Consider the following 27639-nt stretch of genomic DNA (forward strand, 5'->3'; position numbering starts at 1 on the left):
TGTACCTTTGATTACACATATGAAGTCCCAGCCAGTTACAAAGTCCTAGAAGACAGGAACACCTGTTTGCCACCTTTGTTCAACTGCAGTCACCAACACATGGCCTACTCTCCATAAATACTTGTTGAATAAATGAATGAATGTGTGGTTGAGTGGATCTCTATATATGTAGATCACCTCTGTCCAATAGAAATTTCTGCAGTGATGAAGATGTCTGATACAACAGCCACCAGCCGTGTGGCTACTGAGCTTTGGAAATGTCCATGGTGCTGGAGGATAATTTTAAATTTTAATTAATGTGGCTAGTGGCAACCATTTTGAGCGGCATTATTGTAGACTATTGGCTTCCTAATTTGATCATCTGCATTGATAAACTGTGTATCCTTCTCAAATTAATTCTTGTTTCATGAGGTTCAGAAACTTCTAGCAGTAGTTTTAGAAGCAGTGATCCCATGATCACCACAGGCTTATAAATGGAAGTCAAGAGGAGGAAGAACAAATAGAAATTTATTCCACCTTGCTTTCTTCTGAGAAAGCCTTGGGTCCCTTAGGAGTATAAACAGTCAGCCTCCGGGTTTATGATTCACTCAAGAGCCACCCCTGTGATTGACTGGTTTAAGCTCCTGCCGGTAGGCCAGACACGGAATCAGGGCTGAGTCGGAGGGAAGAGTGCCACTTGGTGAGTCATCTACACCATTTCTCAGAACAGGTGTTCCTTGGCGAGCCTCCTGGGAGGGCGCCCCACCCACCCTGCCTTTTCCTGCAGGGGGGACTGCAGCTCATGGACTGGCATGTTCCATTCCTGTTCAGGATTGTCTGAGGTGGTGTGGAGTCACCAGGAAGCTGATGAGGAATGAGATCCAGGGGTAGGTCTTGTGCTGCCTGGCGGGGGCTGGGTTCCCCGGGTGCACACCAAATGGCACCCCAATAATGCTAAATGAGCTCCCTTTCTTCAGCACTTGTAGGGCTGGCCACATCCATTATTGCCACTGGCAGAAAGTGGGGTATTTTCTGACATGGGGTACCTGGTGTTTGGCAGTCACCAGCAGGGGTTGGGTGGAGAGAAGGTGTCTAGGGTGTATATGTCTGCCCTAGGTGCCACTGTCCTCTAACGGGGGAACAGGACAGAATCTCTACATCCAAGGTGAGCAGTGTTGGCATCTGCCTGCCGAATGGAGGCAGTTCCCCAATTCCCCTGTTCATGACAGAGCAAGTCATGAACGCCCTGGTAATGCCGGGTCACTGAGCCAGAGAGCCAGGAGCTGCCGCATACTTGGCTCTCACCCCTCAAAGATACAAGCAAAAAAGTGCATACCACCTGGCGTGTCCCAATCCCATGCCACACCATCCTCTCTGGGCAGCCCTGCCCGCTTGCCACCTCTCCTGGGGTCCCTGACATAGCAGAACTCCCAATGTGCCTAAGGCCAGGGCAGCATCTGGGCGCAGTCTGCTGTTGGTGTGAGCCATCTTCTGGAGCCCAGCATTGTTTCAACATATTGTACACACCCCACAGGCCCAGCAGGCAGGGCAGGGGAAGCCCAAACGGTATGTGACAGTGAGAAGCGCTGATTACCAGTTGCAGAAACAATGCCTCATTCGGGGACTGAGGAGGTGCAGAGGTAGCTTGTGACTCCGCACTCATGGACCCCACCCTCCTCTCACTCGGCCTCTTCTTCCAACAGCATCTTCAAAATCTGTGGGGCCAGGACAAGCCTAGGTTTGGAGAACAACTGGTGTCCCAATTGTTGCAAGAATAATGTGCTGACAGCATGGCAGTCTAGTGTCAGCTTGTCATCGGGGCCTTTGGTTCTTGAAATTCCCTCCAGCTGTGCCTAACAGTGCTGCGTTCCAATTACCCTGCCTTTTTGGAGCAATTCATCCTTGAGAATGGTGTGGCTATTTCTGGGTTAAGTGTAACTGAAGAGGCTGGTGTGAGTGGATCGCCCTGGCCATTCTAGAAGACTCCTTTCAGATTTCCTGGAGAACGATTGTCTCTGCCTACAGTTTGTGGCTCTGTGTATTTCTTGAAAGTTAATGCCTACAAAATTATTCCCTAAATAATTTAATTGAGGGCAAGTCTATCTTTGCAGCATAGCCACAGAGTTTTAGATTTAAATAGCAAGAGGAGAACCTAGGGATCACAGCTCATTTTAAGGGTGAGCGAAACAGCACCAAAGGTTAAACAATTTGGCCAATGTCACTCAGATTATAGACAGAGCTACTGGAATCTTGAGGAGAATGCATAAGTCAGTGAGTTGACATTGGCTTCAAATGGAAACAGGGGGCTTCCTCTGAACTCCTCACTTAGAAGAAAGGGTATGGATTCAAAATTATTTTGATTAATATTTTCCTTTGCTTCAGTATCAGATACCCTAAGTCTTATCATCTAGTTAGCAGGATAATAATCTGTTCTCACCATAAAATGTTTAGCTTTCCCTACCCGCATAGATTTCATGAACTGCATTTCCATAATTTGGAATTCATGTGATTGGCTGAACATGATTGCAGGGAAGGCTCAGATCCATTATACCATTGTGTACAAAGACGCTGAGACCTCTTGGGAGGACAACGTTCAAGGTTGTATTAAGGACACAACTCGCTCTTTCCTCTCTCTCTATTAATGTGCCTGTTACCTACCGGGAAATGTGAACTGTACAGTGTCGAGATGAGAATGAGAGGTAGACACCCTCTTGTGATTTATGTGAGTTTTGACCTGGTGAGAGATGTTCAGAGCCTCACTGCCATGGCATGGGACACGTTGTGAGATGAGCGAAGCTTCTGCATTTTCTGTGAGCCAGATGTCTCTCTCTGTCATCTTATGCTGGAAATGCAGGGGCCAGAGCCTCTCAACGTAGGGTCTGGTAAAAGGATCAGTTAATGTTTTCCACAAGATTCTTTAAAGTTTTTTAAAGTGTCCTGCTGGAGCTCATTCTAGCCCTGTTTCTGAAATAGTTGCCAGTTAAGAATCTGGCTGCCATGACCTTCAAAGGCAGGCCAGTTCTTTGGCAGGAACCCTAGTTTTGGAGATATCAGGGTTATAAACAGGTGCGTGGGCTGATAATGTACGCCACTCATCTAATACTGAATTCAACGCTCTTTAGTAAAATTCTCTCAACAAGAGTTTACATTACTTGAGCCTAATAATGCAGTGTTTATCTTCTTTGATTTCCCTTCTAATACATAGCCTGAACACATTATAGATCATAATAAACAACTTAATTTGAGTTTTTGAAGGCTGAAATTAGGCAGAAACATATACTTATGGCAAAATACATTATGTGTTGGATATGGAATACAAATTCATAGTAAAAGTACAATGTTACTTATTCAAGTTGACAGTGAGAAATAGAATAAATTTTTTACAAAAATCATCTCAGACCTGGGCATGGTGGCTCATGCCCGTAATCCCAGCACTTTGGGAGGCCGAGGTGGGAGGACTGCTTGAGGCCAGGAATTTGAAACAAGCCTGGGCAACTCAGTTAGACCCCTGTCTCTACAAAAAAATGGAAAAATTAGCCAGGGATGGTGGCACATGCCTGTAGTCTAAGCTACTCAGGAGATTGAGGTGGGAAGATGGCTTGAGTGCAGGAGTTTGAGGTTGCCGCTGAGTGATGGTGACACCGCTGCACTCCAGCCTGGGCAACAGAGGGGGACCCTGTTCTGCTTCTCCCAGATTATCTTGGTAAAAGACTTCAATTCAAAAGTCCAAAAGTTCAATCATGTCCCTCAAAAAAATGCGATGGTAAACGTTGCTGAGGAAGAGAAGTTAGCTTGGAAGGTGGAAACTTCACATTCACATGTGTGAAGAAGGCAAATAACACCTCTGAAAACTTAAAACAAAAAAAAAGTTGAGAAATGCCGCAGATATTGAATTCATCCCCGAGAATAGATGGCTCATCACCCTAACACATGTCGGAAGGATAAATGGGGCACACCTGCCAGGTGTATACACAGAGGAGGGGAAAGTGTGTCTTGAGAATGCTCTCCCAGGGCCGAGAGCCACCACACAAGGTGCTTTTGAGGGCTGCTCACATACCTGAGGCCTGACGCTCAGGGAAGCTCAGCCCTCTACAGGCACTTGCAGCCTGAGTCACCTGGACGTCAAAGAGCACCTGGCTCCTGTCGCCCTAGCTGAGTCAAAGGCAGAGTGGTGCCTGACTGCGTTAGTTTAATTTCTAACAACATGAGTGGTTCGCACCGTCTCTGCTACACGTCATGCTCTGCAGCTGGCAGGGTGGAGAGTGGGGGGCTGCAGCTCTGGAAAGTGGCATTTTCCTGGGAGACGATGGGGAATAGCTATCATTTTTAAGTCTAAATTGCTCAGCTCTGGATGATTCTGTCAGGGGAGGAGGCCGAGGAAAGTCGAAAGGAGGAATTGTTTTGCTCTCTTGGCCACTGGTAGCAGATTGGATATTAACAATAGCATGTGCACTTAAATCCTTCCACTATGCTGGAGATGTTGTCGCCCAAGGTCACTTATTTCCACTTTGAAGTAAAATGATCTAAGTGGTTGCCTTAAAATTTCAAATGCATTTTTGTGTTGGACTTTGGCTACACTGTCAGGCAAGCTCTTGGAGATGTCGTTAACTTTGGAAACTGCTCTTTTTGCAAGGACCCGCATGGCTTAGAGAAGTTAACTGATTTCTTGAGGTTCCTCTTCTGGATGCCAGACCTCAGCGTCCCTCTGACTGGCTTGTGTCCTGATTCCTGGTTGAAGCCCAAGCAAATCTTTCTCCTTTCTTTTTCTGAAGAACTCTCCCAAAATCTGGAAAAAACAATAAATAAAACCCAAACAAAAAAACACATGGGGTTAGAGTTCTGAGTGCAGATGCTGCTTTGACTGCAGTAATTTGTTTCTTAAAAATGCACCAGTGCCTTTTATTTCAGTGGTCACAGCCATCAGATCTGATGTCTGAAATACTGGATGTTTTCAGGCTGGGGCTGTCTCAGGCCAAGAGCGATGAGGACAGCCCCACAAGAAGGTGTGCTCATGGGCATGACTCCCTAGATTACCACCCGTCCCATGGGAATAGACTTCCACCCTCCTTTCTTTGTTGGGGATAATCCACAAGCAAATGAAGGGTGACTGAAAGGTGAAGGGTGCTCTCCCCAAACCCTTCTTCCCTGTCCTGGATAAGGCAGGCCTGGAGGGAGGAATTGCTTCATTTCTGAGTCAGTTAGCACACACTTGCTCTTTGTCTTGAGCTGAGCTACATAAGATCAAAAGCAGAGGAGACTTTTTTTCTTGCCCATGGGGAGCTCCACGTACCTAGATGGAGCCCAGAGGTCCCTGGTGTACATTAAGAAGGACTCGACCAAAGCCCATGACTTTTGGCAGCGTCTTTTGCTAGGCTCAGACATCTGGTGGGCACTAGACAGATGCTCACTCCAAAGGTAGTATGAGAATGTCCCCTTTGGGCCCAGAGATGAACTTTGAACTTGGAAAGGAATTTCTAAAATGTATATATTTAATTGTATTATTTGCCAATTTTAGTATTGTAAATACTCTCACCATATCTGATTTGAACCTAACAACATGATGTCAGCTGGCTTGCAAAATTCCTGAAAATTATTATAACAATAGGTGTTTGTAAATAAAACTCCAGCTCACCGCTGGCTCTAGCTCAACATAGAATTACTGAAACTGACCTAAAGACACAGAGCACTGGCTTTGGAGCCAGACAGACCTGGAGAGGATTCTATACATATCCTAATCTCTTCTTTGTGTCTCTCTCACCAGACTCTTGAATAAAACCCAGCCAGACATTGGAAGCTTCCTCATGGAGGGCCAGGCTTCCTTCACTGAGGATAAATGGCTTGGCTCAGTGGAAGGGACAGAGGCAAGTGGGAATCCCACTGCACATGTCGTTGTCAAGCATTTTCTGTGCACCGGAGTCTGTGTCAGGAGGAATATGACCTGCCCTCATGGAGCTCCTGGCCCAGGTGGAGGGACAGACAGAATAATCACTGAGTGTAGAAATAAGCAACGTGAAAAATATCCCGTAGCATTTGATCTGACAGAGAAGATCTAGTAGATTCAAGATGAGTTATAGCTACAGTTACGTGCAAAATAGAAGCCTAAAATCCAAAAGTCTGTTTTTAGCTGGGTTACCAAACCGGTGGGGCTCTGCCTGGCAGTGCGTGGATTAGCTATCCTTGCTGCCCCCAAATGGTGCGTGGTTCCCTGCTATCCATCTCGCTTGAGCTGGTGGACATGACATCTCAATCCCAGATACTGGGGGCAGGGGTTGGAATGGGGGGCCATGGTGCAATCCTACCTATCTGGGAAATACAGTGGCATTTTCAGTGCCCACCTCTGTGCCTTTGCAGATGTGCTTCCTGCTTTCTGGTGCCCCCCTGAAGGGATGTCCCCGAGGACAGGCTCCTGCAGGGAGGACTCAGGCATCAGGCAGATTGGTGAAGCTCTCTGTCCTATTTATGGGGGAGAGAGTATATGGTGGGATCTGATGGTGAGATACTATTTCTAGGGTATTTGAGGGGGTGGGAAGGAGAGAGGAAAGAGAACATCTGATTATTTGAGCCCAAGTCCAGGACCACCAAGTGAAGCCCTGAAAGGCAGCACGAGACATCCTTATCTGGAGATTTAGGGGAGCACTTACAGCTTGCACCCCGGGAATTCTCTTCCACCCTCCCACACAGCCAGAAGGATGCTTGGCAATGTGTGTGTGCCTGCCTGTCTGCTGCCTGGGAGGGGCTCCCCCCGCTAGCAACTCCGCCAGAGTATGGAGCTGTAGATGGTGTGTGGGAGTGGAGTGGGGAGGAGGCCAGGGAGGGCCTTTGCCGTTCTAAGTGGCTGAGGCATGACAGGCAAAGTGAGAGGGTACTTGAACTGTTAGCCCACTCAGAGGAGGCCAGGAAGCAATGATTTGTAAGCTCTGGGTGTGTACATGTGTGTATATTATGTGTGTGTGTGTGTGTGTGTGTGTGTGTGAGAGAGAGAGAGACAGAGGCAGACAAAAATCATGAGAAAGCAACTTGGGATATATTCATCTTTAGGAACCTTTACGCTAATCAAAATTCATTTCATAAATGTATTTATTTGTCAAATCTGACTTGCTTATAAATTGGATCATTGGTCTTGTGGCTGTTGTTATAGTGTTTGTAGATTTATTTAGAGATGTTAAAAAATAAAAACACATGCTGGAACAATCGGGACCCCTTCTCCCCATTTTTTACCCAGAAAACAAAAAGTCTTGTCTTTAGAAAAAATTGCTCTCTCTCTCTTTCCTGCTATCCTCTCGCCATTGCCATTACTTTCTCTCCTTAAATTTGATGCTCCTTTCCAGTTGACTCTATTTCATCATTACTTTGTTCATTCATCCAGCCAGCCAGTTGGTCAGTCAACTGAGGTATCGTAGGCACATATGCCATTCGTGTCTATAGGTGGGCGCTATGAAATAGGTCAACTTTCATTGTCATTTAGTCTAAGAGTTTCCTGACAGTTAATTTCACTCACAAAAGAAGTGCATTCTTCCATCAGGCAAAATGTCTGATTATTTGAGCCAGCAAAAGCCAGCTGGGATGTGCGTAGAGGACTCTCGCCTCACACTGTGCTTAGCCAAGATGACACCTGAAATTCTTCACGATGCCGCGATGCCACGATTTTCTTGCTGTAATTTTTAGTGCAATTGAAAGACACAAAGGAAATAGTGTGGTCTATAAATTAGATTGTTTCCCCCTTAACTTCCAAGTGATTGATGCCAACAAAGCAAAGGTCAGACTGGCTCCCAGATCCACACTGAGCTCTGCCTTCACGGTAACATTTGATTGCCTGAAAGCCGTCTAGACTGAGCTGGAGGAATTAAGAAAAGGGTGACGTGAATTATCCAGCGTGGAGAAGACTTCGTGAAGAGGAGTCAGGGCCTATGGCAATGCTCCTTCTACTATTTCCAGGACTTGGCACTACTGAACATGAAAAAGGCAAGGGTCCTCACCCAGAACTAGAGGTGATGATTGAAAGGTAAGGACAGGACAAAGAGACAGAAAACCCAACACAAGGCAATTTTGTAACTGGAGATCCAGCAGCCTCTCCAGATCACACTGCACAGAGTGAAGCTGCAGTTTCTCTGCGGGCCGGCTTGATTCTCTCTGATAAGCACATTTTGTACATTCCCACCACAGGTACCTTGCACTCTGGGGTCCTTGAAGCGGGAGCTGCATGCCGTCTACCCTGCTTCCCTCAACCTTTTACCCCCAGCCCCAGCTGCATGTGGGCTGCCGGGAGAAAGGCTGCATTTGGGGATGTGCAGAGGCCGGGGCTCCCTGAAGCCTGGTGACCATTTTTTGCAGAGAGAGCAGGATTCTTGCCTTAAGGCCTGCTGATTCACACGGAGAATAATAAGTCTGACTTTAATAATTCTTCCAAAAATGAAGAAATTTTCTGCTGAGGCCACCCTCCTCTTGACTTCCGCTCGAACATTAAGTATAAATTGAAATCTCTTCCCTTTTCCCCGTCAGAGGCTGCTCTGCGAAGCTGCCGAGTATCAGGAAGAATTGGCAGTGCAGTGTCTGTCAAAAGGGCTGATTTTACAATTGGGACCTGCCTGTTGTGGGTCATGAGGTAATTTCTTCTTAAGCTTCTGGTATCCAAGGAGGAAAAGGAACAGCAAAATAAGGTCTGTTAATAAAGGTGTGAGAGCCTCAGGGTGTTTGCTGTTGTTAAAGAGACCTTAAGGAAACCTGCTCCTGGGCTGAAAGCAAATCTTTGTCAAGGGTTTCATTTCAGAAGGTTCAAAAGACCCCAGGGAGAGAGAGAACAAGAGGCAGGAAGAGGCAGCCACAGGCAGGGAAGAGATGAAGAGAGGGAGAAGGCGGGAGAGCCGTGCCTTGCTGGGATGTCGCCTGAGAGTCACAAACACAGTCTCCAGCAGTTTGATCACTGGAAAAATGTTTTCAGTTAAGGGTTGGAGCCATGGAAGAGAGAAATCTCTAGATAATTTTTTAAAAGATGTGCCTTTGCTCCCGCTGCTTTGTTCACCTGGAATGCCCTTCTCTGCCCATCTTTAGCCCATCTGTTCTACATGGTTCAGTTCAAATGCCCCCTCCTCTGTGAAGCCTTCTTCCATGCCCCCAGTGAGACAGACGAGTGCTTCACCTTCTGCAGGTCAATAGTAGTAAAAAAAATTATTTTTAATTGTGGTAAAATCCACATAACAGAAAACTTACCACCTTAAACGTTTTAAAACCTATAGTTCAGTAGCGTTAAGTATGGTCACCTTGTTGTGCAACCAATCTCCAAAATTTTTTCATCTCGCAAAACTGAAACTCCATTTCCATCAACAGCAATTCCCCATTTCCCTCTCCCTTCAGACCCGGTCAACCACCATGTAATTTTCTGTTTCTATAAATTTGACTCCTCTCGGGACCTCCTAAGAGGAGTGATCCAGTGTTTGTCTTTTTGTGACCGGCTCATGGCACCTAGCATAATGTCCTCAAGGTTTATCCATGTTGTAGCACGTGCTAGAATTTCCTTCCCTTTCAGGAAATAGTAATTGGGTTTAATCTTTGTAGTGGTATTTTTAGGATGTATGTGCATATTATATCTCCCCTATAGAATTTGAAATCCATTGAGGGCAAGATCTGTCTTTCTCCCTTTTGAGTCTCCTTGTACCTATTAGGCCAGGGCTTGGCAGAGAGTTTGTGCTAACTAAATATTTGTTGAGAGGGTCAAAGGCAAATGCTACCCTATTGTCTTGAGCAGGATCTTCCAGACCTACTCTCTGTCCCTCAATCATCATGCCCCTGAAAGGCTCATCAGCAATTTAAACCAGTCCTCGTCATCCAGGTGAGATGAACAGAAAGCAACTGACATTGATAGTTTTAGGCTCGTCTTTTTACCCAGCAGCCTTGAGTCAGTCCCTCATCTTCTCCTGGCTTGAGCCTTCTGTTTCCTTTTGGGAAACATCTCCCTTGAGACAGGAAAGCCAACCCAATCATAAAAGAACAGAACGAGAGGAGAGAGGGAGACAGTTCATGCAAGAATGGAAGCTGGTGTTTAGACCTGCTGTCCTGTTTGTTTTCTGATTGTGTCATCACTTTTGATAGGTTTCTCCTCATGCGGGCGTGGATGGTAGTGGGGGCAGGCAACTGTCTTGTTATTGATCATACTAAGCATCTTTTTCACCCTCCCCCCAAGTTGTCACTAGGGGAGGTTTGCTTATTATGCAACTCAGGAACAAAAAGCCTTGCTAAAATTTGGCTTAAGATCTTGGAGAACTAAATGTAACTTCATGCTTGGTCTGTAATAGCTATTTTTGGAGTTACTTTAGTTAGCTTGGCTCTTAACCCTGCCCTTCGCCTTTGTTCTCCCACAATCATTTATAAAGGGGATCACTGAATGAGTCGAGAGGCCCTGGGTTGTCCTGGCGATGTGACCAGGGATGGGCCATTTCACCTCGCCATCCTCAGTTTCCTCATCTGTCAAATGTAGAAAACGCCACCTTCCTCCGCAGGCTTTTCTGAGGATTCACGAGGTCACGTGTATTCAGAGAGTGGACGATACATGTGGACTTTCCCCCTTCTCCTGGGGCAACTTGATGCCCCTGTACTGGAGACCGTGGCTGACTTGGCTCAATTTGGACCCAACACACGGCATCCACATTCACTGCGCTGGCCTCGTTGCTTCCCTAGCTGCCCACGACCCCACGGACACCCTATGGTAGTTCATCTTTTGGGGGGAAACTGGACTCATTAGAGAACAGTATTCTGGTGTGGAATAATGCCCTTTTCAAGCCCAGGGGAGCCTTGTTGGAAGATGGAATTTTCAAACCCACAGGAGAATTCATAGAAGAACTACCACCCACAGTTAGCTTTCTCTTGCAAGTGATTTATCTCGGTGTCAGGCAGATGGTTCTTTGTCTGCATGTGTTATTGGAGCTATTGGATCCCTGCCTTCAAAAGAGCCCTCGTTTTTTCATTCATGTCACCTTTATTAGAGAAACCTAGTCCTAAAAGGTTAGTAAACGGATGGGCTCAGTCAGCCCAGAACAAGCAGAGCTATGAAGGCAGTTTCTCCAGCCCTCTAACAGCGCCGGTGCCCTCATCAACCTAGGATGCCGAAAACCAATAGCCTGGTTGCCACTTTCTATGATTAAACTCTTCCCTCTTGGACATCAGAGAAGGAAGGGACTACTTCCTACAAAGGGGTGATTTGCAAAGGCTTCATGGACGTGTCACTTGAGCCAGGCCTTAAAAGATGGGTAGATTGGGAAATGCGGATACGTGGTGGAAGGCATTCTTGGAAGAACAGCAGCAGTGAGACACCGAAGCAGGAACTAGGACTGGCATTAATGGAGAGTAATTTGGGGAATAAGATACACAATGGCATAATAAAAATAGGTAGCATTAATTAAACACTGTGGTAGGCATTCTCTAAGTTGGGCCCCAGTGATCTCTGCCTCCTGGTCTTTACACCCTATGTAACCCCCTCCCTGAGTGCAACCTAGATTTATTGACCTACTTCTAATGAATAGAATATACTAGACATTATGGGATGTCCCTTCTGAGATCCGATTATTAAAAGACTATGGCTTCCTTCTTGAGCACTTTCTGTTGTTCTTATTCTCTCTGTGTGCTCCGAAGAAAGCCAGCCGCCATGCTGTGAGGCAACCCTGTGTAGAGGACCACACGGCAAGAGAGGGAGGCCTGCCAACACCGAGTGGTGAGGTGGGACACCTTCCTGTGGTTGTGGAAGCCAGAGCTAGTGGTGCTACCACTCGGTAGAGGAACGGTGCCCTTTCTCTAGCCCCGGGCTGGAGGTTGCTTCCTTGGTGACCATGTCATATTCTCCAAGAACCCCCAAATACAACTTTTTCACTTACTTATATTATAGGGCTGTTCTGCTCCCACTCTGGGAGATGGAGAACTCTAACCCTGTAGGTCCTCCCTTGGTCTCTGACAGGAAAGTGGAAACTCCACCCAGCCTGACTCTGCTTCTTCCACAGTTTACTTGGAGAGTGCTTTGTTTTGGGGCAATCTCAGGAGGCTCGAATTTGCCACTGCTCTTTAGTCAGGTGAGATAGTCCCTCCTTGGGCCTTTGCAGGGAGGCAGAGGGTACAGATGGGTGGGATGCTACCTGCTCAGGCCTGGGTGACTGTGGTATTCCTCCCGGTCACAGCATCTGTTGGCAATCGCAGCAAGAACTTTGACACACTAGCTGAGTCTCAAGAGGCCTATTAATAAATGCTCTGACTAAAATGAAAAACAAAGAAACATGCTAATTAAACAGAACCTTAAGAGTTAGATGTGACCTTTACATCTCAGTTCTCTGTTAACCCAGGGAATGAGCAATGCCCTAAGGCACAGAAAGAACTTATGATGGCTGAATCATGGTCCAAAGGCAACTGCTCCCTGGTGGCAGGAGGACTGGGCACTTGTCCCAGCTTTACCACCTGCTGTGTGGATGACCCTGGTAGGCTCACCTCACTCCCTGAACCCACTTTCTTGTATGTTGAACCAGGAAGCTGGTGAAGGATCATCACCACTAAGATCCTTCTAATCTTGACTTGTAGATTTATGGGACTTTGTAATTGTTTCTAGGCTGGCCTGTGAGCAGGGTACCTCCCTTTCCTGTGCTCACACAGACTCCGGAGTCCTGATGCCTCTTCTTGAAGCAGTACTGGTTTATCTGAAGCAGAGTTTCACAAAGAAGTGCTCTGTGGGTCAGAGATTAAAGCAGTCAGGGCCCAGCACACCGGGTAAAAGGGCAAAGTCTTCGAGCTATCCAGATCATTCTTAACAAGCCAGGAGTTTCCTTTCACCAGCATACACAGTGTCCTGGTCTTTAAACACACACAACAGTCCATGCAACACCCACTGGGAGGTGGGAAAAGGGTGGAACAGTGACTAACTTCTAGCCAGCTCTCTCCTTCCAGGAATAAGGCACACACTGGGGACCCACAGGACAACCCTATGAGTAGGCTCCATTTTCCAGAAGTAGAAATTCAGAAAGTGCTAGAATCAGGACTCAAAGCTCAGCTTTTCATTAATACCACAAACATTTATTAGAGTTATAGGGCCCTTGATAGATCAACTGAGTTGGCTTCAAGGTGATTTTTGAAGCAGAGAAGTAAAATGATTTACTCAGTCACATGGCTAGAGAATGTATTCAATTTGTATTATGTATTTAAACACCTTTCTCTTGTAGGAATGACTCAGGGCTCATTTTTTAAAAGTTAAAAAAAATGTAAGTTGGTGACAGGTTAGTCTGCCTTCCCTCTGGTTTCTAATAGGAACCTCCTCTTCTTTTCCAAAGGATGCTCTTTGACCCCTGTAACAGCAGGTAACAGTGGCCTGCTTGGTACTGAAGTGCCGATGTGTAAACAACCTTCCTTCTGTCTCAGGGTGGCTGGATTTATCAGAGGTGACTCACTCCTGGGGCCCCTCACAAGGACCTGGGCTGGGATTGTAGGGCTGAACAGGAACCAGTTCTGTGCCTGCTTCAGGGAAGGGCCTTGGACCCTCCACTTGACCCTATCTTCCCACCTGGAAGCTTGTCCACCTGCCTTTGGGGGAGCTTGGCCCCAGGAGTGGCTCTGTGTCTTCCTCACAGCCCTTTCCCTACAGGTGGCCGTCAGGAGCACATGACTCTGAGGAAATCAGACAGCTGGGTAGACACAGGAACCAGGGCTAGTGGTTGTGGGAAAGAAAGCAAAGGCTCTGAAATGTGAGCCAGATGGCAGGTAACCCATGACAAGGCAGGGGCCTCAAAAATCACTTGCTTTCATGCTATAAGTATTAGCAGCTCCTACCTTCAACATAGACATTTTTTTGAGAGTCACCCTGGGTAGAGTGGTGTCATAGCTCACAGCAGCCTCAAACTCTTGGGCTCAAGAGATCCTCTTGCCTCAGCCTCCCGAGTAGGTGGAACTACAGGTGCCCACCACAACGCTGGCTATTTTTTAGAGATGAGGGTCTTGCTCTTGTTTAGGCTGGTCTCCAAATCCTGAGCTCAGGCTGTCTACCCCCTTCAGCCTTCCATAGTGCTAGGATTACAGCTGTAATTCACTGCACCCAGCCTCAAGATACACATTTTTAAAAGGACAAACGATCATTTTATTCAAGAGCTCAAAGCCCTAATACTCAGTATTTTCACCATAGCCTGGCTTGGGCTCAGATGGAGGAACAGCAGGCGCCAGGAACATCAGCGCTGCTTCTCCAGGCAGGGCAAATGCCGGCCTGCCTTGGCTCCCTCCTTCTCTTCTGCCCCCTCCTGCGTTACCTCCCTTTCTTCTCAGCTGCCTCTCTCCCTACCCCCTTCTTCCTCCCACCTTTTCTGCCTCCCTCCCTTCCTCCTTCCTGTCCTACATTTTTTGAGTGAGGACCTCCTGCCAGACATGGTGCCAGGTGCAAGGGATCTAACAGAAGCAGAGACCACCCTGGCCCATGCTTTCCAGACCCTTCCAGTCCAGAAGAGAGGAATTCTGTCAAGACACGTGACGGTGAAGAGTGCTACAAAGCAAAGGCTCTAGGGGTCTGCAGGGGGGACCTGCTGCCTGACTTTCCTAGGAGGGTGGTGTGCCGGCTGATGCCTGAAAGTGAAAGGGCAGAAAGTGAGCTGAGAGCCAAGGCTTCCCAGGCAGAGGCGAGGGCTCTTGCAAAGGCCAGGAGGAAGAGCCCAGGGGCAGGGAAGGGGGCCCAAGGGCAGAGAGGGAAGGGGGCCCAGGCAGAACTCAGGATCCGAGGGGAGGCCAGGGCGCAGCACCACATGGGCCCATTGGCCACTGTCAGTTTCATCCTTATTCTGGGAGCAACAGACAGCCTATGAAGGGACTGGGGCAGGAGCGACCCTCAGGCCACACTGGGCACGTGAGGGACACCAAGCACCGTGGAAGCCATGTCAAGCAGAGTCTACGGACGGGGCATCCGAGGCGCAGGGACAGAAGTCAGGAGAGTCGGTCCTCGGTGTCCACTCCCCACCCTGTCCCAGCGATGCGCCACCGACACAGTCCCGGCACTGCACGCCCCTCTGGAGGCCTCGCACCCAGCGGGAGCTTCCCGAGCCGCCTCCGCCGGCTGACACGGCAGGTGCTGTGAGTCACCCACCTGCGCCTTGAGTCAGCGGAGGCGGCCGGCGGCGGGGGGCGGCGCCCCGGGTGGGGGCGGGGTGGGTGGCGAGTCCCTCCCCGTAGCTGCGGCGCAGAGCAGCGTTCGCGGGTCCCCTGCAGGCTGCCGCCGCCTCTCCCGCTCGCCCTCGGCGCTCCCCCCGCGCTGCAGTCCGCCGACTGCCACCGTCACCATGGCTACGCAGCTCCTCGCAAATTCCACAGTCAGCGGGTGTCAGAGCAGGGGAGGGCGCCTGCCTCTTTAGTCATCCTGTTGAACTAGGTTCTTTGAAAATCAGCTCATGGCTGCGCGTTGCAGATGCCAGGCCTAGCCCCTTCCTTACCTGCAGGGCTCCTCTGAGACACAGGACCGCATACATATCAAGGGGGCTTATCTGCAGAAAGGATGCGCCCAGGCTACCTTTTTTAAGCACTGATGCATAATAGTGTGTTAGACGTGCCTGATTAACCAAGATTTGTTAAAGGCCACCCACTGGGTGACTTGGGGTAGGCTTGTAAGGCTGTCACAGGCAACTTGGGGCCAGACATACTGGGTTCAAATCCGGACTCTGCCACTTACCAAAGGGATGAACTGGGTCAAATTATTTAACCTTGTTGGGCCTCAATTTCCTCATCTGTAAAATGGGGATAATATCCACTTTGTAGGTTGTGGTGAAGACTGAAGATAATTTATGCAAAGTGTTTGGCACATGGTAGGTGCTGAGAAATATTTCTTGGCTTGGCACCCATAGCACAATGGTTACGGCAACGGCCACATGCACTGAGGGTGGCGGGTTGGAGCCCAGCCCCGGCCTGCTAAAGAACAATGACAACTGCAACAACAACAAAAAATAGCCGAGCGTGTGGTGGGCGCCCATAGTCCCTGCTACTTGGGAGGCTGAAGCAAGAGAATCCCTTAAGCCCAAGAGTTTGCACAGCACTCTACCAAGGTGAGTAATTTTGCACTCTAGCAAAAAAAAGAAAGAAAGAAAGAGAGAGAAAGAAAGAAAGAAAGAAAGAAAGAAAGAAAGAAAGAAAGAAAGAAAGAAAGAAAGAAAGAAAAGAAAGACTTCTTGTTTGTTATCATTACAGAGTGCAAACCTTTTGAGATGCTCCACGTGTTTGCCTATTTGAGGGCAGAACAGAGAGTTTTCCCCAACACTGACTTAAAGGCTGCTGGGACTGCACATTTCAAGATGGTGGGGTACAGCAGTTTCCACTCTCTTGTCAAGATTCTCTTCCCAGCTAGGAGACATACGTGACCGGGAGTTACCTGTATAAGATGGTGAAGAGGTAAAGGAATTAGCAGAGAGGAGGAAAGTCCAAGTTGAGTGCCTGGGGGCAGGGATGGCCTTCCTCAAAGAAATTGTTATGGCTCTTAGAACCTTGGGAAGTCTGGGAAACTGGTGCTGTGGAGAGGAGTAATCCCCCCAAACAGTGGAATTATTTATAAGTATTCTGAACAGGCAGACAGACTTGCAGGTCCCGAAAGCCACTCCTCATCTTGTAGGAGAAATGTTTTCTAGAGAAATGGAACCAGATAGATGTGGTGCTAGTGACATCAGGTTTAGGGGGAAGCTGAGGTGGGGTAAAAGTGCACACTTGCTGGACCCTTCCCCCACCAAACACCAGAACAGCAGAGGCAGGAGGCTGAAGGATTTTTTCCTGCAGAAACTGACCAACTTTCAAAAAAGACCTATATATATTGATATTTGGAGACTCCTCATGAAAAAGCCCATTAACTACCTCATCACCCTGAACTAAGTCCTTGTACACAGAACTTCCAATCAGCTCTCAGCTCTTCAGGGCCTCCTTCGTAAATCTGAGAGGTAATCAAGGACCATCACTGAGGAAAGTGCCCATAAAGCCAGAATAAAATAGTCAACAAAAATAACCACAATGATCTGTGAAGGCAGCAGAAAGAATAAAAAAAGCAGGAGAAACTGAAAATAAATTATCATTAATATCATTAGAGGTATTAAGAGAAGGTCATGCTGGGCAGCGCCTGTGGCTCAGTGAGTAGGGCACTGGCCCAATTTACCCAGAGTGGCGGGTTCAAACCCAGCCCCGGCCAAACTGCAACAAAAAATAGCCAGTCTATATGGCGGGCGCCTGTAGTCCCAGCTACTCAGGAGGCAGAGGCAAGAGAATGGCCTAAGCCCAAGAGCTGGGGGTTGCTGTGAACTGCGATGCCACAGCACTCTACCCAGGGTGACAAAGTGAGAAAGAGTGAAGGAGAGAAAAAAAAAGAGAGAGAAGGTGGTGCATGCACAGGATGCGATGAAAAAGGAACACGTAGAGGGCACGAAAGAGTTAAAAATAGCAGTGTTGGAAGACAAAATTAAGGAAATTTGTCTGAAAGTAAAATAAAGGATAATAGGAGGGGGAAAAAAGGTAAGAAAATCACAAGGGCAATTCAGTAGGTTCAACATCTAAAAGGTAGTTTTAGAAAGAGAGAGCAGAGAAAATGGTGGTAAGAAAATTATCAAAGAAACAATACAAGTCTTCGCGCCCATTGCTCAGTGGTTAGGGCGCCAGCCACATACACTGGAGATGGTGGGTTCAAACCCAGCCAGGGCTTGCTAAACAACAATGACAACAATAACAACAACAACAAAAATAGCCGAGCATTGTGGTGGCTGCCTGTAATCCCAGCTACTTGGGAGGCTGAGGCAAGAGAATCGCTTAAGCCCAAGAGTTTGAGGTTGCTGTGAGCTGTGACACCATCGCACTCTACCGAGGGTGACATAGTAAGACTCTGTCTCAAAGAAGAAAAAGAAAAGAAAAGAAACAATACAAGAAAATGTCTTAAAAATGAAGAACATAAATCTTAACTAAAATGCTCCAAATGCCAAGGATAATAGTTGACAGTGACCCCATACCAAGGTACACCATTGGGGTATTGTAAAACTCTTAGAAATAGAGAGATTGTAAGAGTTTTCAAAGAAAGAGCTAAAAAGTTTATGTATCAAGAACCAGAACGGCACTGGACTTCTCCATGGCAACACGGGAAGCTGTAAGACATTGGGAAAATGATTTCAAAATACCAAGGGCAAATTATCTTTGGTTTAAAATTCTATTCCTAGCCATACTACATATCAAATGTGGTAAGCAGTATCAATAACTATCAATCAATAAAGATATTATCAAATACGCAAATACAAAAAAATTTATATCCAACGTGCTTTTTCTGGGGAGGCTACTGGGGGATGCCCCCCCACAAATGCAGAAGGTTTCTTTCCAATCTTAGCAAAAAGGGAGGGGCAGAGAGAGGTCCCAGGATGACAGGTCTAGGCAGGTCCGAGGACCAGCCAGTCCAGATGAGAGCAGAGAATCAAAAACTCTGGGAAGAATTTCCCCCAGAAGACAATGTGATGATTATGAACAAGTTCGAGATGTCAAATATTACACAAAGTGTCAACTCGCAGGGTTGTAAGAAATACGGCAAGATTTAGATGTTTGGAGAAAACAAAGCAAAGGCAAAATATAGAGGAATTATCAACCCAGGATGAAGAAAATGTTGAGAAAAAGAAATACATTTTCCGTTCACTACTTAGCTAAGCAGGGAACGTTTACTTCACATAATCATAATAATGAAAATGCTACATGTGGATTTAACCAAAAATCAATAAACAATTACATTGGAAGGACAGAAAGCACAGGAAGGGGTGGGTGATCTAAATACTCACTTATTATAGTGGAAAATATTTAAAATAAGTGAATCAAGAGAGAGCTGTATATGCTTCATATCTAAAAATATGAAGGTCAGTATTTAAAAATAGCTGGAATGTTGCAATGGTCATTTCTGGGGGACAAAAGAGAATGAGGTAAAGAAATCTGGCCAAGGGATGATTACATGTATTTCTATAGAATATAAGTAAAAATTAGTTTAAAATGTGTGGTGCCTGTGGCTCAGTCGGTAGGGCACCAGCCCCATATACCAAGGGTGACGGGTTCAAACCCGGCCCCGGCCAAACTGCAACCAAAAAATAGCCGGGCGTTGTGGCAGGCGCCTGTAGTCCCAGCTACTCGGGAGGCTGAGGCAAGAGAATCGCTTAAGCCCAGGACTTGGAGGTTGCTGTGAGCTGTGTGAGGCCATGGCACTCTACCGAGGGCCATAAAGTGAGACTCTGTCTCTACAAAAAAAAAAAAAAAAATTACTTTAAAATACAGTGAAGACAAGAGGGTTTCCCTCCCCAATACGCCTCTGGGGTGCTTTTCAGATTGATCATCATCAAGTCAGTGAATAAAAAGTGGCAGACTCATGCAGAGTGTTAGGAGAATTTCCAGAACTGGGCCTGCTATTCCTACCATAGGAAAACACCAACAGCAACAATTCAGAATGGTTCCACAGGCTTTCAAGGCACCTCAGCAAGGTAGGCACCATGCCATTCCCTGTTTTCAAAGGCAAACAATAGGACTTAGAGAGGCTCAGCACCGGATAGAAACCTCTAAGGTAGTAAGTGGTAGAGGCAGGACCTGACATCAAGTCCTTACTGGCAGATTATATTTTCTAAGATGGAATCATCCCTCATGCTCTTTTTCTATCTTTCCATCCAAGGACGGAGTCTCCTTCTCCACCTTTTGGAATATGGACACGTCTTGTGACAGTGTTGACCAGTATAATACAGTGGAAGGCATGCTGGGTGACTTCTAAGGCTAGGTCATATAGAAGCCATGCAGTGTTTGCTTTGGTCTGTGGGATGTTCCCTCTGGGAAAATCCCTTTTGGGAACCAGTTACTATCCTGGGAGGAGCTGGGGAGAAGCCTAAGCCACATGTAGAAGCCCCATAGGTGCTTCAGTCAGCATCCTCGCTGAATCAATGTCAACTGCCAGCCATGTGAGTGAGCCACCATCTTGGACATCCTTCCCATGGAGCCTTCTTCAGCTGACTCCAGCCTTAGTCACTGACTACAATTAACAAGAGAGACCAAAGTAGGACCACCCAGCTGAGCTGTCAACCAACAGAACTGCGGGAGAGATAGCAAGATTGTTTGAAGTCAATGTTTTGGGTGATTTGTTATGCAGTTGCAGATAACCAGAATGCTGTCTGATACCAAGGTCCATATTCTTTCTTCAATACCACCCTCTAAATGTTTCTCAGCAGACACATTATTAGAATTTGGATGGTTGGATGGGACAGTTTTTCTTTTGCAGCACTTCCTTGCACACCAGAGGGACTTTTAGCATCCTTGACCCTTGCCCTCAAATCTGTTACCTTTTTCCTTATACCATTGTGATCATTACGTGTAATAATGCCTTCATCTTTTTCCAAATGTCTCTTAAAGATAACATCCCCAGGTGAGATCCGCAGGTAGATGAAACCACCATGAGATAGTTTAAAACTGGATTCCAAACATACCCATGGAGAAGACAGAAAGGTTCTGTTAGCGGGAAAGGGTAGAAAGGAAAGCACACAGGGCATACTTACCAATACCCAAGCGCAAGGCGTCTCCTCTGCCTTGCTCTGACCTCTGCATTCTGATTGAGACCTCTTTGGTCCTGGTCTCTGTAAGCTTTGCAAAGACCAAACCGTGGTAACTGTGGTAATTGTGCCACAGTGGGGAAGGGTGTGGAGTACTGATGTGGGAGGGAGCCCCGGCATCATCTAGTCTAATGCTCTCATTTTACACTACACTGAACCTGGGGTGGTGTGGGGTGCCAGGCCTGCAGCTTAGGACCTTCCAATCCAGGCCCCACGTTCTTTCCACTAGGAAAATAAGGAAAGGGTTATGACTGAGATTATTCTCGCGGTAAATTGGCAAATTTACCTTTGGCATACAGCATACAGTTGTCCAAGTTGCCTAACATGATTACTAATTGCATTAGTTTACTGGGGCTGCCATAACAAAGTGCCACAAACTAAGTGGCTTAAATGACAGAGTTGTGGTCTTACTTCTAGAGGCTGGGAGTAGCTAATCAAGGTGCGAGCAGGCTTGGTTCCTTCTGGGGGCTGTGAGAGAGACCCTTACCCTCTCTGTCCTCTCTTCTGGGGGCTCGCTGGTAACCTGTGACTTCCTTGGCTTGCAGCTGCCTGAGCTCTGCTTTGGCAACTACAGAGAATCTCTGACGGTCCTCTAATCTGTTTCAGTGGACACACCTGTGACAGCTGTGACTTACCTGCTGTCACATTTTGCTTTGAAGGATCCCAGAGTATATTAGCTGATGAACAGCACCGGGAAGTATAGCTACCTGGCGGGATGATGACCTTCCGACTTTAGAAACGCAAGGTATTTAGGGAGAGGCAATGGGATTCAAGAGAATATGGGAAAAGGTTGAAATCGCTAGAAATCCTGGGAGAAGGATTCCATCATTTATTTACTTATACATTCTCTGAGCAGGTTCTTATTGAACACTACAGATGAGCCAGACACTGTGAAACAGACAAGCGATTTCTGATTGTGACAAATGGTAGGACAGCAGTCTGCTGCAATCAGGTTCAATAAGGGAGGTGACTGGGAAAGGCGGTTGAGGAGCCCTCTGCAATGGGGCACAGTGAAGCTGAGACCCGAAGGATCAGACATGGGCTGTCCAGGTGGCAGGGACAGCTTGTGCAAAGGCCTAAATCAGGGATGAATGTGTTCTGCTCAAAGGAAAAGAGCATGTGCAAGGGGTGAGGCTGGAGAGCAAGGTGGGGGCCAGGACAGGGAAATGGACGCCTGATGGGTACCATGACAAGCCCTTAAGGAATTTCAAGCGAGAAAGTAACGTGATTTAATTTCTGTTTAAAAAACAGTCATTCTCCTTGATCATCAGGATGGCAAAAATTAAAGTTTGAAACCATATGGTGTATACGAAATAGACTCTTATATTGCTGATAGAACTATAAATTAGCATAAACTCTAAGGGGAGAAATGTGACAATATTTCTTAGAATAAAAATGCACATAACTTTTGTCCCAGCAACTTTTCTTCTGTGAATTTATCCTACACACACACCCATTTTGAGACAGGGTCTTGCTTTGTCACCCAGGCTGGAGTGGAGTGGCCTCATCACAGCTCACGGCAAACTCAGACTCTTGGGCTCAAGTGACCCTTCTGCCTCAGCCTCCCAAGTAGCTGGGACTACATGCCGTGCCACCATGCCCAGCTAAATTTTGTTTTTCATAGAGAGAGGATCTCACTCTTGCTCAGGCTGAGGTATATATGTTTTAAAATCAACATATACAAAGTTATTTATTGCAGCCTTGTAAGAATTGTATGTAATTGCAAAAAAGTTGGGAAAGGGACTAAATCCAGCAATATCAACAAATGAGGATTTGGATAAGCAAATGGTTATCTACCTGGTGCACAGCTGTGCAGCTGTAGGGATTGAAGGAGTTCTTTATGTGCCGACATAGGTCAGTCTCAAGATATATATGTAGTTAGGGCGGCGCCTGCGGCTCAGTGGGTAGGGTGCCAGCCCCATATCCCGAGGGTGGTGGGTTGGAAGCCAGCCCCCCGCCAAATTGCAACAAAAAAGTAGCTGGGTATTGTGGTGGGCGCCTGTAGTCCCAGCTACTCGGGAAGCTGAGGCCAGAGAATCTCAAGGCCAGGAGTTGGAGGTTGCTGTGAGCTGTGATGCCGTAGCACTCTAGCGAGGGCAATAAAGTGAGACTCTGTCTCTAAAAAAACTAAAAATAATAATAATAATAATAAAAATAAAAGCAAGGTACAGAGAGGAGTGCAAAAGGCTTATTAAAAAATATTAAAAAGCAAGATACAGAACCAGGTGTATAGTGTACATATCATTTGTGTAAGTATCGGGGGGCGTACGTGTTTGCTTGTCTGTCAATCTGGCTCTTCCAGGAAGCAAACACCGAGATGGAATTGGAAATGCAAAAGATTTATTGGAGTAAAGGAGGACGAAGATGACAGGGAGCAGGAATAAGGCTGAGCTGCTAGACCCCAGTGCTGTTTAGTCGCCTGGAAAAGGAGAGGGAGATGGAAGGAGGATGGGATAGGAAGAGCCGCAAACTGCAGTGCAGAGCCTGTGTCAGGCAGAGCTGATCCTGCCCAGGTCCCCTGCTTGCTTTGTCATTGGCTGGGAGCAACCTGGGAAGAATCCAGCCTCAGAGTGACCACTGCAGTGGGTCCCAAGGTACACTGTCAGCTGACGCCACTCCTCGCAGTAGGCTTCCTCTTTAAGCCAGGTCTGAGCTGTACGCTCCATGGCTGCCCCAGATTTGCATGTGTGGGATAGCTCAGGAAGGATGTAAGGGCCGACAATGCAACACTGGTTACCCCCAGGGAGAGGAAAAGGAAAGCCGGGGCATGGAAGTGAGGGGCAGACTTTTTACCATATACTCTTTCCCACCATTTGAAATGCTTTTGACTCTTAATTCTGTGGCATTTAGTGTACTTAACAATATGATGCAACCATCACCTCTCCCCAGTTCCAAACATTTCATCACCCTGAAAGGAAACCCTATACTCCTTAAGCAATTACTCCTCACCTCTCTCCCTGATCCCTTCCTCAAACTTTGATAACCACCAATCTATTTTCCATCTCTATGGATTTACCTGTTTGGGATATTTAATATAGACAAAATTATATGATATGTGACCTTTCATCTATTCTTTAATTTAGCTTAATGCTTTCAAGATTCATCCATGTTGTAGCATGCTATCAGTTTCTTTTTATGACTGAATAATATTACGTTGCACAAACATACCACAGTTTGTTTTCTTTTCATTCATCATTGATGCTGTTTGGGTGATTTCCACCTTTTTGGCTATCGGGAGTAGTGTCGCTATGAACCTTTGCTGGAGTGCTCATTTTCAGTTCTTCTTGCTGTACACTTAGGAGTAGAATTAAGGGGTCATATGGTAATTGCATGTTTAATGAGGAAATGCCAGACTATTTTCCAAAGAGTCGGTATCATTTTCCTCTCCTAACAAATTGTACAAGGGTTCCAATTTCTCCACATCCTCACCAACACTTGCTATTTTTCTTCTCCCCTTTTTGGATAGTAGACATTCTACTGGGTAGACAATCTAATGACTTTGATTTGCATTTCCCTAACGATCAGTGGCATTGAGCATCTTTTCTTGTGTTTATTGTACATTTATATATCTTCCTTGGAGAAATGTCTCTTCAAGTTCTCTGCCCATTTTTTAGGTAGGTTGCCTGTCATTTTGTTGGTGAGGTGTCAGATTTCTTTACATAATCTAGATATTAGACCCTTCTTATCATTTCAATTTATTCCATGTAAATATATTACCTCCTCAAAAAATGAATAAAATTAAAAATGCAGAGGACTAGAAAGATTCTTAGCTAGGGTGTGGACAGACAATAAGTGTAAGTAGAAGCCAGTGGAATAGTCCCAAAGCTACCCCAGGGTCCTGGCTAGAGCTGGCTTGGACACTGGTGAGGACAGTGGGGATGGAGAGAATTGGGCAATATGAAATGGGAAAGATGGTGTGGGTGTGAAGAGAGAAAGGCAGGGATCAAGGTTCTTGCTTAACCTCCTGGGTGGGGGTGCCATTTACCTGGAGGAGGGGCACCCTTGGGACCAGGTGTGGAGAAGGAATTAGGGCTCGCCTTTGGACACGCTGAGTCTGATTGCCTGTGAGTCTTGTAAGTTGCTACACTGCACGGGAAGTGTTGTCTGTGAGTCTGCAATTTGGACTTCCTAAGTGATCCTTTCCCCTAAAAATACTGCCAGAATCTGTAAAGGACACCCAGACATTCCAGCTGAGGGGAGGAGGCACACTCCTAGCACGAGGAGGAAGGAGGGGAAAGGCACGGTACGGGGGGCGGGGGGGTTGAGTCGATGCCACAGAGGGTTTGGGCCTGAGAATAGAGTGACGTGGTCTGCGTCACAGAAAAGTATCTGATGGCAACACGACAAGACAGGTGAGGGGGGAGGGAAGGGCTGACGGGGTACAGGCCATTGGGGTTGGGAAGAGGAATGGCCCAGCTGTGAGCGGCAGTGGGTGGTGAGGGGTGGACTAGCCTAGAATAACTCCCAGTTTTATGGTCAAGTGACTGTGTGGGTGACAAGGCCAAGTCCCAAAAGCAATGGAGGAGGAAAAGCAGGCTGTGCTGGGGGAGGAAGGAGAAAGCGAATCCCTAATTAACCTTAACTTGACTCCCTACCCAGCGCCAGGGCCTGTGTTTTGAGGAACTTTTCTTGAGGCTGTGTCTCACCACACAGCAGCTCTGTGCTGGGAGCTCGAGAGGGTCTCGTTCTGCGATTGTGAGCGACTCTTCCCTCCCTCCACCCCCACATCAGACCTAGCACTGAGGCCTGAGGCTGTCATCATGCCAGCGGGCTCTGCCTGCCTTTCTGCCCTTGTTCCTACAGCCTTACCATGTCCTCCGGACCCTGCCTTCGGTCCCCCTTCTCTGCCATGCCGCTTTCCCTGAGCTCCGCTGTCAGTGGTCACTATCTTTTCCCCACCCTCCTGGCAGAACCAGTGGCTTCCTGCTGCCTGGGAGTTAAAGCCCAACTCCACACCCAGGCTCCCGAGTCCTCACATTCCAGATTCTCCTCTCCTTTCACCTATTAAAACATTTCTCTTCATTCAGGCCGGACAAAAGTCTTCCCCTCTCCCAGCCTGCTCGGCCGGGCTTTGTCACACACACAGTTCTGCAACAGTCTCCGGGCTGTCCTCCCTTCCAGGTAGGCACCAAGTGCCCTCCCCAGAGAGGCCAGGCACCTCCCCTGTCACCAGCCACAGCTGTGTTTGCTGGGACCCCCGCCCATCCTTCTTCCATGCTTCGTTTGACAGGCAGGAAAGACTGGGAGCACCAGACCCTGACCCGGCTCTGCAGCTCCTCTGTCCCTAGGCAAGCCACCCTGAGCAGCTCTCATTGCTGGGGGCAGGTCTGGAGGGCCGGCCTGCAGAGATCTCCCCAGACGCACCTGGGAGATTGCCCTTGTGGCATGTTGGGGGCGCTGGGGTGTCTGAGGCCACCCTTCCCTCCCTTCCTGCACCTTCTCACCTCCCTTCCTCACAGCTGGAGCCCCTGGCTCTGAACTGCAGCAAGGCAAGCGCTGGTTTGGTGCTAACACCTAAGACGGCTTGTATTTCGTTGTGTTTTTCTTTTTTTTTTGTACAGACAGAGTCTCACTTTATGGCCCTTGGTAGAGTGCCATGGCATCACACGGGTCACAGCAACTTCCAACTCCTGGGCTTAAATGATTCTCTTGCCTCAGCCTCCCGAGTAGCTGGGACTACAGGCGCCCGCCACAACGCCTGGCTATTTTTTTTTTTTGGTTGCAGTTCAGCCGGGGCTGAGTTTGAACCCGCCACTCTCGGTATATGGGGCCGGCGCCTTACCAACTGAGCCACAGGCGCCGCCCTCGTTGTGTTTTTCTAAATACCAGTTGGTGGAACTTAGGCTCAAGAGTTATGAGAAAATTGTTACTTTCTTAAATGAATCTAAAGCTCAGATCTTCCAAGGTCAGCTACAAAGGTAAATTTTCTACAGAGGAGGGCCATTTTTACCTTAAATCTCTGACTCTTGTCCTTGGGAATCAATTTTCACTAGGACCACACAAGAAGGGTGTTTAGGGAGGTGCCCTTAGCTTAGTGGGTAGGGTGTCGGCCACATACATGGCGGCTGTCAGGTTCGAACCCAGCCCGGGCCTGCTAAAACAACGACAACTGCAACCAAAAAATAGCCAGGTGTTGTGGCAGGCGCCTGTAGTCGCAGCTACTTGGGAGCCTGGGGCAAGAGAATTGTTTAAGCCCAAGAGTTGGAGGTTGCTATGAGCTATGATGCCATGGTGCTCTACTCAGGGTGACATAGTGAGACTCTGTCTCAAAGAAAAAAAAAGTGCATTTAAACAAGAAGCCACTAGTAGCATCTAAGGGTTATATCTGTTTACAGAGAGCAAGATAGCCCAGCCTGGTTGATGGATGTCCCCTACTTATAGCCCTTGGCCAAGACTTAGTCTCGAATCCCCCAGCTCGCCTCTTTGACTGTGTCTGGCCCTGGTCTCCTGGAGGAGGGGCCCACAGTGCACTAACCGCTTTGTCCTGGGTTTAGTGGGCTAGGGAGTTGGGCAGGATTCAAAATGAGGTAGGATCACCTCTGTGCCAGTTTTAACAGAGGATGAGTCTGCAGGTGTGATGTGGGCATCATTATACAGACCCTCCTGCCCTCAAATCATCTCCCCCGTCCCTTCTCAAGGTGCCTAAAATGGCTCCATCACAGATTCACCTCTTTGGGGCTCAATGACTTTTTGCCCTCCAAAAATTCCCCGTGGTCTAATAACACTTTCCCTTTGATTGAGGGTGAGACAGAGAAGAATAGAGAGTTTTAACCATTTTATTTTATTTATTTACTTTTTATTTTATTTTTTTTTTTTTGAGACAGAGTCTTAAGCTGTTGCTCTGGGTAGAGTGCCGTGGTGTCATCATAGCTCACAGCAACCTTCTACTCTTGGGCTCAAGGGATCCTCTTGCCTCAGTTTTTTTCTATTGTTTTTTTCTTTTTTTGTTTTTGAGACAGAGTCTCACTATGTCACTCTCAGTAGCGTGCCTTGCTGTCACAGCGCACAGCAACCTCCAACTCTTGGACTTAAGTGATTCTCTTGCCTCAACCTCCCAAGTAGCTGGGACTATGGGTGCCTGCCACAATGC

At 47.3% G+C, this 27639-nt stretch overlaps 2 long non-coding RNA genes across 6 annotated transcripts in view; one reads left to right on the forward strand and one right to left on the reverse strand.

Annotated features, from left to right (window-relative positions):
- The first annotated feature begins 658 nt into the window (after positions 1-658).
- LOC128563818 (uncharacterized) overlaps positions 659-27639 on the forward strand; it is a 51526-nt gene continuing 24545 nt past the window's right edge. For 3 of the 5 annotated variants that reach the window (XR_008373895.1, XR_008373896.1, XR_008373898.1), the window contains exon 1: positions 706-866. This is a non-coding gene — a long non-coding RNA (uncharacterized LOC128563818). Of the gene's footprint in view, positions 680-705; positions 867-27639 lie in introns of those variants that run through there. The other 2 variants (XR_008373897.1, XR_008373899.1) reach the window with 2 other exon arrangements.
- Positions 22919-26029, reverse strand: LOC128563820 (uncharacterized). Its single transcript, XR_008373901.1, has 3 exons — positions 25994-26029; positions 23718-23843; positions 22919-22968 (listed from the first exon to the last, which is right to left on the reverse strand). It is a non-coding gene; the product is annotated as an uncharacterized LOC128563820 (long non-coding RNA).

The sequence above is a fragment of the Nycticebus coucang genome, chromosome 13 (assembly GCF_027406575.1).
Source record: "Nycticebus coucang isolate mNycCou1 chromosome 13, mNycCou1.pri, whole genome shotgun sequence".
In the NCBI taxonomy this organism is placed as follows: Eukaryota; Metazoa; Chordata; class Mammalia; order Primates; family Lorisidae; genus Nycticebus; species Nycticebus coucang.